We start from the raw sequence: 13168 nt of genomic DNA on the forward strand, positions 1-13168 counted from the left end.
TTGCTCCACATCACACAGTCACAGTATCGAAAGAATTTCGATAAAGTTGCTAAATCGCAGTTCGATCTACCTTGAGCGTCACTTAGCCGTGCAATTTATAGAACAGTTGTTATTAGGCAGGTTCGTAATTTCGACGTTGGGCCTCTCGACGATACGCAGATCTATCAGGAGGAGTACCCCTTAGGACGGTATGCTTTCTCCTCTACTGTGGATACTGGCAATGAATCAATTGTTAAAGAATCTAGAGGAAAGGAGGATACACGTAGTGGCCTACACAGATGATGTTGCAATATTAATAAGAGGTAAATTTCCAGATACCCTCTGCAACATAATGCAAAATGCTTTGAACGATGTAAGCCGATGGACTATAGCGAGTGGTCTTAGGGTAAACCCCAACAAAACAGTAGTAATCATGTTCACCAGAAAGCACAGGATATCTGTTCTAAACCCCCCTATCCTTGAGGGAATCACACTGCCAATTGGGGAAGAAGCAAGCTCCTAGGACTAGTACTAGAAATTTTCGTGGAAACAAGCGATTGATGATAGAGTAAAAAAAGCAGCCACAGCACTCCATACATGCAATAGAATTGTGGAAGCAAAATGGGGCTTAACCCCAAAAATAGTCCTCTGGTTATATAAAGCAGTGGTAAGGCTTATCATGACATATGGTGCCTTAGTTTGGTGGCCAACACTTGAGAAAAGAACAACAGTAAAACGCTTAGAAAGTATTCAAAGGGGTGCTAGTCTCTGGATAAGCGGGGTACTAAAGACTACGCCCACGGCAACGATGAATGTCTGCTGCACTTATTACCGATTGAGGCAGCAAGCAGCTACTAGCCACTAACAGGAAGGGTCACGCAAGAATACTAGATAAATACCTATTCTTACATCAAACGACAGACTTTTGTAAATCAGTAGAGCTGCATGAAAATACATCCTTTACTACAGCTTTTCCAAGGGGAGAAGATTGGGACAATGGGTCATGGACAATAGAAGTGGTAAATGAACAAGTAGGCGGAGTCTTTCACTCTGAGGAAATGAGTGCCAATATTTCATTCCGACTACCGGATCACTGTTGTGTATTTCAAGCTGAAATTCTGGCTATCAAGGAAGGCCTGCTAGCCCTAAAGAAAAGTGTTCTCACCACAAGAGAAATAAATATATATATATTTAGATAGCCAATCAGCCCTGAAAGCATTACAATCACCTATCACCACAGAACTATCACAGTACTTTACAATAAACCTGCTCTGGGTGCTGGGACACAGCGACATAGCAGGCAACTGCAAAGCAGATGAACTAGCGAGATTGGGTGCCACATTACCGATCCAACCAGGCAAAGCAAAAATATCTATACCTTTAGCAACTTGTAAGATGCTTATAGATAAGCACACTATCAGTGCTGCCAACAGGCTATGGACTCAGTCCCCCTGTGCAACAAGTAGAATGACGTGGCCAGAATGGAACATGGGCCGCACAAACCGACTGTTGAAACTGAACAGGAATGGCATGAGAAATCTTCTTGGGGTTCTAGCAGGGCATTGTCTGATTGACAGATATGCCAGTAGATTGGGATCACCCTATAACGACTATTTCAGAAGCTGTAACGACATTGAAGAAGAAGAGACTATAGAACGGTTGCATGGCTCTGGATTGAAAAAGGTTCAATATTTTAGGAAAAAGATCCTTGAATAACTTGGCAGAAGTAGCCAATTTAAAAATAACACGCCTTGTTAGATATATTAAAGCCACAGGTCGGTTCAATGGACATGGTAGAGTGAGGGTAGGGGACAGCCCTGGTGGTATCACAATGGGCCTACAGCAGGCCTAGGTGTATCAATCGACAACCACTACCTATATAGCAGTAGTTTGTTGTGAGTTGACAGAATAGAGTGCCTGCAAATAAAGTAAAGCGGTTTTTTAGTTTTCATTTCAGCTCTCCATGCTCTCTCTCCACGCTCAAAATTCGTTTAATTTGTGCCAGTTAGATGTTCGGCCGAGAGTCTCTTCTAAATTGTGATGTGCGTCTTGATGTTGTGCTGGAATAGGAGAGATGCAAGAGATCAGCAATTTTACGTCAACTTCCATCGGCTAATGGTTTTTAGGAGCTGGAGCTTAGGAGCTCTTTCGTCTGATACCCATATTAATATCATGGAGGGCTTGTAAGTATTAAAGAGAGTTTCCGAAAATTTAGTTCTTTGAAACATTCAAATCTGTAAAAAATAAATTGAAGTGAAAATTAAAAGATCGGTATGCGCATCGAGTAAATCGAATTAACGAATCGACATCAATGGCAACGATTACACAGTGCATTCAAAATTTGTTTTTTTTGTTATCTACAAAAACTTTCAAATGCCCACGAAACTATAGATTTTATACATAAGGGGGGCGCAAAATTAATCACCCTGTATTTGACACTTTTGAATGAGGCAGCTTCAGTATGCAAGCAGACAAGCAATAAAGCGTGTAAGGCCCAAAAAAAAGTTTCATTACACAAAATAATTTTTGTTTTTTATTCAAAAGTTAACAAAGCGGGCCAGTCGTTTCTTTCTCGTGCCAGCCGGCGTCAGTTGGACACAGCAAATAAAGCCAAGTCCTTCTTCATGCAGTCCAAGTTCTTTTCAACGCACAGGAGACCTTTTGCTTCCTCTGCTACCAACAGTTGATACCCCATCGAATACTTTCAGAGCCGGAGCATTTATTCGAATGGATACAGGACGACATGACCCAGTCAACGAAGTTGCTGGATCTTTATTCGCTGCGCTATGTTTATGATGTCGTAAAGCTCATGCAGCTCAGCGTTACATCGCCTACGGTACTCGCCGTCGCTAAAGTGTAAAGGTGCAAAAATCTTGCGCAGAATCTTTCTCTCAAACACTCCAAGCGTTGCTTCTGCGTCTTACGATACACAGTGCGGCCGATTCCCAAAAAGCTGGCCAAAAGTCGAAAAAAAAAAGTTTCTAGATAGAGTTTTTTTTGTCTTTGGGTTGGCTACAGTAATGCCTTGAGTAGTGAAAACCGTTCATAGCAACGTCCTGTACCCTAAGTATCCTCTGTATTTTCAGTCGCAACGTGGCCTTCGTTTGAGCATCGTATTACTGTCGATGAATAGTGAAAGTTGTACACATTTGAAAGATCATCTTCGGAAGGTTAGTAAAATACGAGAAATCTTTAGTACATATCAATACCTCGACACAAAATTTTTAGCTGCAGCAATACGTAGATACATTTTTTGCAATTTTTTTTATAAAATTTGAGTTTTCAAACTGTATAGTTATACAACGCCGTCATATGCTGCTTTGAAACCTATTAAAGGTTACTCAAAAAAGTAATAGTTACTGAATAAAACAAGATTCAGCTGCTACCACTTGCTACCTTGCGACCCCGAAAAAATATAAATAAATTTACATTCATCTTGATTATGTTCTAGAATATACGCTATTTCACGTGAGGGGATGGCCAATAGGGGTGGAAGGGGGTGGATTTTCAAAATTTTAAGATCAAATTCGTAATCAGCGACCCCGACAACCCCCGAGTAAGAAATTTTGAATCAATTACTTAATTTTTTGAGTTTTGGCCAGCTTTTCGGGAATCGGCCGCACTGTGCGATAGGACGAGCATGATAAGATCCATATACAGTGTTAGTTTTGTTCGTCGAGAGAGGACTTTACTTAACTTTACTTTACTTTAGTAAGCAATTGAGTTTACTTAGTGCAAAGAAGCACTTGTTGGCAAGAAAGATTCTATGTTGGATTTCAAGGCTGCCATTGTTATCGGTGTTAATGCTGGTTCCCAAATAAACGAAGTCTTTTACAACCTCGAAATCATAATTGTCAGCAGTGAGGAGGGTGCCAAGACGCGAGTGCGCTGACTGTTTGTTTGATTAGTCAGCGTTTTGTCCTTGTTCAACACCAGACCCATCCGCTTTGTTCTTTATTCAATTTGGAAAAGCCTAAACGAAGTTATAAAAAAAAAAAAGGTGGATGATTAGTTTTGCGCCACCTTGGTTATTAAAAACTTAAGGGCTCGTGTGCATTTGAAAGTTTTTCTAGGTAACAAATGAAAATTTAATTGCAGCGAAATAAGAACATGCCTTATACTCTTATAAACTATATATACACACGCCCGTATGTATATGCAGGCTTGAGTAAATCGTTAAAGTTTTGCGAAAATATTTAAACATTCAACAAATTTTACTCACACTTTCACTCATTCGAAGGAAAAGTCTCAAAATATCAAAAAAAAAAAAAACAAACAAACAAAACTTTAGTACCTAATTTTTTGAATTTTCCCTCACTTGTGACGTTATAATGAAGTGGTCACTGGAACCGGCCCAACTGCTGCGAATAATTGAAACAAATTCATTAGCAATTTCCTTCGTGTGGGACGAATTTGGTGGTGCGTGTGGTTAAAAAGTGGGTGGACATGAAATTTACATAGGCCTGTAAATATGTGCGGCCTACGAAAATCACACAACAACATAAAGAGAAACGAGTACGTATGTATTTCAATGGCTCGCTATTCGTACAGCGGGAGCAAAGTAGCAAAATGACAATGAGCTCATTATAACGCAACAACCGCTACGAGCACAGCAGCGGTATGTATTGTTGAATAGCGCGTAAAGAGGCGCAGTGGCAACCATGGCTGCCGCAGCTTTGGAAACAAAAGAAAGCAACAGGGTCAATTGTCAGACAGCCGGCACTGAAGGATTCGCATCAACAACAGTCCGTTGGAGACGTTCAACGAAAACAGTCGATTATGGTGGAGAATAAAATGCTCAGCGAAAATAAAAAATAAACAAACAATAATTGTGAAAACGAGCGCAATAAACACACGACACCAGAATTAGTGGTCCAGCAAGTCAAAGAAGTGATAAGTTAAAATACATTAGGAAATTAATTTAATTGCCGTGTCCGTGATTGAAATCCGTAATAGCTATTAATTAAGTCGGCTTGGCGTGGCGGAATAAAAATTCTTGTCAAAGTGGGGATTTGTGTGAATCCATTAGATTTATTCCTTTAGTTAATGGCGAAGATAATTAAATATTAAGTGATTGAAGCGAGTTACAACTATAAATATTCATTTGCATACGCGCGTGAAGTAGATATACATACATACATATGTATGTGTATGTGTGTGTTTAATATACATCTGGAGTGAAATACTAAAGTCTACTTAATTAATGGTGACAATTTTAATGGTTTATTGAAATAAAAATAAAAAAATTAAACAATCTTCGTACTTAGTGAAGTAAATCCGAATTAAATACCTACTTTCATGCATTTGAAAAGATATTTGGTATGCAAATCTTCGAGTATTTGTTGCTCCATACTGGGACTAGTAGATGCATTTGAATAGGAACTGTAAGTATATTTATTAAATTTGTTAATTTCTTATTATAAATTATTGTTATAAATATAGAGGTTCCTATCATCGTACACTTTCACTTTCACAAACTAATGTCAAAACAGTTGTTGATATTGCCTAGGGTGGTCCATGCACAGTACCACATATTCGTATCAACGCACTCTTGATTTTAGCTTCACTACCTTCTCTCCCTTTTCTCAATGCATTGCTCACAACAACTTCTAACCCATATTGTTTGTCAAACTAACGGAAATTTAGTTTGCATGCAAAATCCAAGTTTCCTTGTTGTTGTTATACGTTATACCTACAAGGTGAAGTCCAAAATAAACAAGACTGAGCTAAAAGAGAAACAACAGGAACTTTCGAGTTTATTTATTCAATATAGTCCCCTCTGGCCTCGATACATTGTTTTGCGCGACCTAAAAGCTTTTCGAAAGAGTGTTTCAGGTCATTGACCGGAATGTCCTTCGGGATGTCGGTACAAGCCTTTTGGAGGGCTTCTACGGACGCAAAACGTTTTCCTTTCATGGCCAAATGCAATTTTCCGGTAGGTAGAAGTCACACGGAGTCATATCAGGCGATCACGGTGAGCGATTGAAGGTTAAAATGCGATTTCTAGTCAATAAATCAGTCACAAGAGTGGATCCATGAGATGGTGTATTATCATGCAATAAGCGCCAGCTTCCTCCTTCGCGGTATTCAGAGCGTTTTCGACGAATGCGTTGCAACAGACGCTTCAAAACGCCAAGATAGAAAATTGCATTGACGGTTTGGCCCATTGACACGAACTCCTTGTGGACAATTCCCTTGGAATCGTAAAAACAAAAGAGCATCGAGCAGATTTTTGACTTCTCCAAACGCGATTTTTAAGGTGGTGGCTCATCTGGGGCCTTCCATTCGGCACTTAGGCGCTTGGTTTCAGGTTTATGTTTGAAACACCACGTTTCATCACCAGTTACAATGTTGTAAAGGCCTTTCGGATGTTGAGTTATGAGCAATTTTTGGGCCTCAGTTAACTTGTGCGGAATGAAACGTGCACAGACTTTTCAGTTAAAATGCGATAAATCGATGTTTTGGAGATATTCAACTCTGATTTCATGAATTTCAGTTCATTTTGGATAAATTTACGAACAATTTCGATGAAGTTTTCAGTGATTACTGATTTTGAGTGGTCCGTATGTTCAGTGTCATGTATGTCCTCACAACCATCTCCGAAACGTGTAAACCACTCATGAACTATGGGACAAGATGGATTCCGGATTCCATCGCCATCAACTTTTTTCATCAATTCAAATGTTTCGGTAAATGTTTTACCGATTTTAAAACAAAATTTGATATTAACGCTTTGTTCGAAGCTCATTTTTGTACCGCTGACACAAACATTCTGACACTTTAGACGTAATAACTTCGCCTCCACTAAACCGAATGTCACTAAGCATTCAGTGGAAGTCAGCTAGAGATGTAACTTCCAACGCACTAACTAATTAAAAAGATGGCGCCCTTAACCGGTTTAGGAGGCCAAAATTTTGTTGTTTTTCGAGAATTTTTTGAACAAAGAGGGAATAATCAGAAATTGTTTAAGTTTAGAGGATATTTTATTTATATTTTTAGGTACACTTTTAAATTTTTTTGAAGTTATTTCCGCGGGAGATAGTGGCGTTAGAGCGTGCTGTTCATGGACGATGGCCATCCGAGTGTCTTGCTGCTGGGAATTCTTGAAGTTACAATTTTTCTCTGAAATCAACAGCATTTTTTTTTTATTAACAACATATTTCCTAAGCATATGAACCTAATTGTGGTAAAAAAATATTAAAAGAAATATATTTTTAATGATAATATAATCCCAAAATTAGGTTCATATGGATTAGGATTGAATAAGGGGTACTCAGAAAAAAATTTATAACGATTGGTCTATAACTTTTTGAGCTAGAGTGCCCCCAGTTGAAAAAAGTAGTTTCGAGAAAAACGTCGTTCTAACTAACGCGCGCTCTGGGGCGGAACCGACGGGCAGTCACTTAAGTGCTCATAGAATCGCGATTAATGCGAATTTCGCTGTAAAATTTTTAACACATATTCTTGAGTAGTTATACTAACGGTTTATACAATAAAAAAAAAATTTTTTGATCGATCTAAGTCGGTTTCCCCCCTTAAAACCATTTTTATGACGCAAGCCTTTTTTATGTTGGACTTCACCTTGTAATTTGTTGCATTTTAAATATCATACTAAAAATAAAAACATATTCGTATAAACGAATCAACTTAATTTTTATTGTCGGCATATTTACAGAGCTTTTAATAATTAATTGGTCCTCCATTTGTCCCAATAGCTTCAAAAATACGTTTTGGCACTGATTTACTTAAATTTTACAGGAAAGTACGATGCAAATCTTTCCAAGCTCCTTTAATGGCCATTTTGAGGCCTTATAAGCTGTATGTTGCGCCCTTCAACCAAATTCAATGCTTCTTCGCAAATGTAAATGACAGGGTTGTTTTGTTGGAAAATGCAGCCTTCATCCATTTTGTCGTCCAATAAGAGATGAGCGCATAGTCCAACAATTCCGTGTATATTTTAGAATTCTTTTGGTTTCACACAAAATAAATATTTGCTTTTCCTCGTGATGAAAATGCTGCCCGCGCCATAATACTGCTACCACCAAAACTATTTTTACATACGCACGTATGTAACACATGGGCTGAAAAGTCCCAGGCCTAACAAAGAAAACACGTGCTTTTTGCTTTTTTTGCGAAATTAGCTTTATTTATCAACGTAATTTCCATCAAAAACAACCCAACAATTCCAGCGCCGCTCTAACATTTCAATACCACTTTTGTAGAGCGATTTATCTTTTGCCTCAAAATAGGCCTCAGTTTCAGCGTTAATCTCTTCATTCGAGCGAAATTTCTTACCGGCGAGCATTGTTTTAGGTCTTTGCGAGCCAAATCTGATGCATATGGTGTATGCGGGAGCAATTCAAAGTTCGAATCATGTAGTTTTGCCTTTGTTATGATTGACTTCTTACGCGGAGCGTTGTCTTGATGAAGCAAAACAGTGAGCAAACGCGGCACCCACTTTGAACAGAGCTTTCTCATAGTCAAATGCTCATGCAATGCCGCCACTCGAAGTGTAACCAATTAAAAAGGCCATAAATTCAGTTTGGAAAATTACTTTTATTCAATTCAAAAATTCAATTAAAAAATGTGTGAAATTAATACAAAATTAATAATCAATTTTCTTTTGCTTGATATGACCACCTTTTGCCTTTACTATGACTTTGAGATGGTCCAGAAACGAATCGCAAGCTGCCCAAATGTGACTTGCAGATATTTTAGCACATTTGGGGACAATGGCTTTTTTCAACGCTTCGAGAATGGTGAACCTTTTCATTCGGACCTTGCTCTCCAAAATGGCCCAAAGAGAATAATCCATCGGATTCGCGTCTGGTGAATTTGAGAGCCATTGGGTAGATGTTACGCAGTTCGGAACGTTGCTCACTCGAGCTGGGTGAGACGGTGCCGAGTCCTGGTGAAACGTCCATGGTCTGCCATTGAAATGTTTGTTTGCCCACAGCTTCAAAGCATCCACCAGAATACTTCCCCGATAATATTTCGCATTTACCTTGACACCAGGCTCGAGGAAAGCGATTGGAGAGCGCCCATCTGCGGTTACAACGGCCCAAACCATTATCATATATTTTCAGTTCTTTCGCCATTTGATTGGCACTTCGTGGGGGATTTCGCTGAAGTAACTTCTGCACTTTTTGAACCATTTCACGTGACGTTGTAGTCTTTTGATGACCACTTCCATGACTTTTCGCTACCAGTATCATTGTAACGAGTAATGGTGCGACAAACAATCGAGCTCACGAACATCGCTGGTTGTGATTTTTCAGCCAAATATAATGGAATTACACTATTGATGATGCAGCTCGAGCGGTCTGAAGGTGGTTACACTTCGAGTGCCGGACGCTGTAATAAGACCTTGGTAACGGCTTGTGGTTCCATCTCAATAATACTCCTTTGAGGGGCTTAAATTGTTAATGGATTGTTCGCATAACAGCTGTCTCTCACGGCACTTCACAATAAAGTGTCTAACGGCGTTAAATCGCAGCTCTCAAGTGGCTAATTTATGTACATTATCGATCTTGGCACTCGAAAGATCGATTGTGGTATGAGCTGTTCGCCATGACGCACCATCCTACTAAAACCAAAGATCGTCCAAGTCCATCTTTTCAATTGACAGCCACAAAAGATCATTTGCCATGCCTCTGCAGCACTCTTCGGTGATCGAAGTGGCTTTTCGAGTTGCATTTTCAAAGAAAAATGGACCGATGTTGCCACCGCTTAAATATCCGCACCGAATCGCTTCTCTCTGAGCATGCATTGACCTCTTGTCGATCTCGTGCTGGTTTCCCGATCTCCAAACGCGGAGTTTTGATTGTTAACATAGCAGAGGCGAAAGAAAATACGCCGCGCTAGAAAGGACGACTTTGAATTATTTGCAAGAAACGCACGGTTCGGACTACACAGCATTGACTTTGGGAATAAGTTTGCAATATTTCGCGACGCAATTCACTTCATTCTGCGGTAATATTGCACTGAGTTTCTGCCAGGGAAAGAGCTCTCCCTGTCAAAATAGCATATGATTAAAAAAAAAACCCACACACACAGGGGTGGCCCAACCCTTTATTGAGTTTTATTGTTACTGGCGTTGCTTAGTATCGATATTAGCCGATATTTTATATCAAGTACTCAGAAAGAAAAATCGCCTCAATTCTTGTCAATTGCTTTTGAAAATATCCATTTATCATATATGCGAGTGAAAAAATAAGGCTGAAGATGAAGGGATGGATGGGTGATAAAGAAACGGAACAGTTTGAAAATATTTTATATAACGAGTTTTCCTGCAATAACCCAAATTAGGGTATATATTGGGTATGGGAATAAGTTTCCGTCCTTTCTTAGCAAAAGGGACGAATTATTTGAACAATCAAATAGTACATGAGGTATGTGCCATTGGAAGCTACAGCTTTACTCTATCTTTCAGACAGCATACGGATTCCTCTGACGAAAAATTCAAATCCTTTTGACTTAATCCATTCATTGAGCCAGTTTGCGATGCTTTCGTAAGAAGTGAACCGCTCTCCAATAAGGGCTGACTGCATTGATTGGAACAGATGGTAATCCGAAGGTGCAATATATGGAGAATACGGAGTGTGCGGCAAGATTTCCCAATTCAGTCACTCTAAATACACTCTGGACCGATTTGCCTGACGTTGTCATGCAGCAAACCCAGTTTGTCATGTCTACCGTCCCATTCCGGCCGCTTTTCTTTTGAGAGCTCGATTCAAACGCATTAGCTTCAGTCGGTAACGATCGCCAATGATGGTGTCAGATGGTTTAAGGAGTTCATAATAGATGACATCCTTCTGATCCCAACAGGTGCACAACATAACCTTTGAAGCATGAATATTTTGTTTCGCTGTCGATGAATCTGGTTCACCTAGCAGGCTTCAACTTTTTCGATGCTTAGGGTTATCATAATAGATCCATTTTTCATCGCTAGTGACGATGCGATGCAGAAAACCTTTTCTGCCGTTCAAGAAGCCTCTCACACGTCACCAAACGTCTCTCGATATCCTTCAACTTCAATTGATGTGGCACCCAGTTACCTACTTTCTGGACCATTCGCATCGCGTGCAAACGTTTACTGATGGTTGATCTGTCAACATCCAACTCTTTATACATATCATCAGGGGTTCGACCTGCGTCTTCTTCCAATAATTGTTGTTGTTAAGTATCTTCGAATTTTTTCGGTGCCTCTTCGCGATCTTTATCACTCACGTCGAAATTGCCACCTTGAAAGCGTCGAAACCACTATTTTCATGTTGTATTTGATAGCGCGTGATTACGGAAAATATTGATCAATATATGACGGGTTTCAGCTGCACTTTTTTTAAAAGGTAATAATGAAGCATTGCTTCCCTCAAATGCTTTTTTTTCGGGACGAACGTAGACATTTTTGACGTCAGATCAAAAAGGATCTTTACGCTTCAAACGAATGTCAACTACTGCGATCGATACCTCACATATACACCTTCAAATCACCAGTATATTATTACAGCGGACACAAAAATAGTATCGGCAGCAAAACCTCTTTTACGAGGGCGGAAACTTATTGCCATACCCAACATATTTTTTTCAGATTTTAATTAAGTTTTTACTAAAAAAAATTGATTTTTAGTGATCGAAATTTTTATTTCTACCTTCATAATTTTTGCTACTAAGTGGAAAAGTATATATCCGTCAAGTGGTCAATTAACCCTCGACAACACGCGCCTCGTAAGATAGCACGGATTCTCGCGCATGAGCATTTTGCTCACTTCATGTAAGAATGGAACTTTTTAATGGATTACGATTTTTAAACATTTCCATGTCTACCGTCATAGTTATAATACCAAGTCATTTTTTTGCAATTATGTGTTTATTTAAGAAATTCACACTGTAAAATTATATAGATTCATTCAAACAAGACATAACCAAAAATTTTACATTCATACTTTAGTATATTAACAAAAAAAACTTCTTGTAGCAAAATAAATAAATAAAAGACAAAAATCAGTCTTCGGTAAGATTGGCATTTACGTTGCTTTCGAAGCAAGATGGGCACATATACTTAACGTGTTCCGTGCGAAGTAATTTTCCACATAAAGTGCAGCCTTTTTTCGAACGTCTGTTTTTACTCCTGGGGTAAAGCTCGCAAAAGCCAGGTTGTAGGTGTTGGTTTTCAGGTTCTTTTGCTGGTACAATGCGATCCATAGTATTTCTTAAATCACGAGGTAAAGTTTTTATGGCCTACCGATTAGAAATATGTGGCTTTATTAGCTCCAGGGCAATTTCCTTTAGAAACGTCCTCCTCTGGGTTAAATTGCCTGTATTTGATTTGTAAATAATTTGTGCGTTTATGCCAGTAATGTCAATAAGCGTGAAAAAGAGGCGCATTGGCCCACTGGAAACTGAATATGTGCCTTTCATTTGATCAACAGTGTCTATACCCCCTTTCGTCTGGTTGTAAAAGGTTATTATTTCGGGTTTGTTCTCAGATGTTTCATCATTAGCTTGGCCATCGGCATGAAGTGATGATAGTATAAGTACAACTTTTTTCGTTTTTTTCACTGGAACGTAAGAGACAAGAACCTTGTTTTCGGCAAATGCAGTAATTGTATGTGGTTGCGACCTTCCTTTTGCTGAAATAAATTGAGGTGGAATTTCCTTTTTTATTTTTCTTATTGTACCCACAATGGTCGTTCTATATTGTTTGTATAGTTCATCTGCTAAAGGCATTGAAGTAAAATAATTATCCATGGTAATGTTTCTGCCACTATTCAAAATTGGGGCAGCAACCCTTTTCACAACCCGAGGTTTTCAACAAAAAAGATAAATCAAGAAATACTTACATTGTTTCTCGCGCAATGAGCAAAATGCCGCTCTTAAAAATCAACCGTCTGCCTACACGTCCGATCGTGCACTAATCGAAAGAAATGCTCGTCAAAGTACGATGCACAACTACATACTAGCGAAGGTACTCACCACAATTAGTGCCAGAATTGCAATAGAACATAAAAATTTCGCGAAATGAAAAATTGCTTGAGCAAAATGCTCATAGCGCGTGTTCTTGAGGGTTAAGGAAAAAACCAAAATTTGTGTCCTTTGATACATCTGACCTCAAAAGGAATTTCATATATCTACATATATCTCTACATCAGCGCCACCTAGTGAATCTAAATAGACTCTTAATAAAGCG

At 39.0% G+C, this 13168-nt stretch overlaps 1 protein-coding gene across 1 annotated transcript in view; it reads left to right on the forward strand.

Annotated features, from left to right (window-relative positions):
• Positions 1 to 4743: 4743 nt before the first annotated feature.
• The window catches only part of LOC128865557 (probable G-protein coupled receptor No18), a 74203-nt gene continuing 65778 nt past the window's right edge, over positions 4744 to 13168 (forward strand). Inside the window, exon 1 of the mRNA XM_054105861.1 lies at positions 4744 to 5363. The gene's annotated coding sequence lies outside the window, so the exon portion shown is untranslated. The remainder of the gene's footprint in view (positions 5364 to 13168) is intronic.

The sequence above is a fragment of the Anastrepha ludens genome, chromosome 2 (assembly GCF_028408465.1).
Source record: "Anastrepha ludens isolate Willacy chromosome 2, idAnaLude1.1, whole genome shotgun sequence".
Taxonomy (NCBI): Eukaryota; Metazoa; Arthropoda; class Insecta; order Diptera; family Tephritidae; genus Anastrepha; species Anastrepha ludens.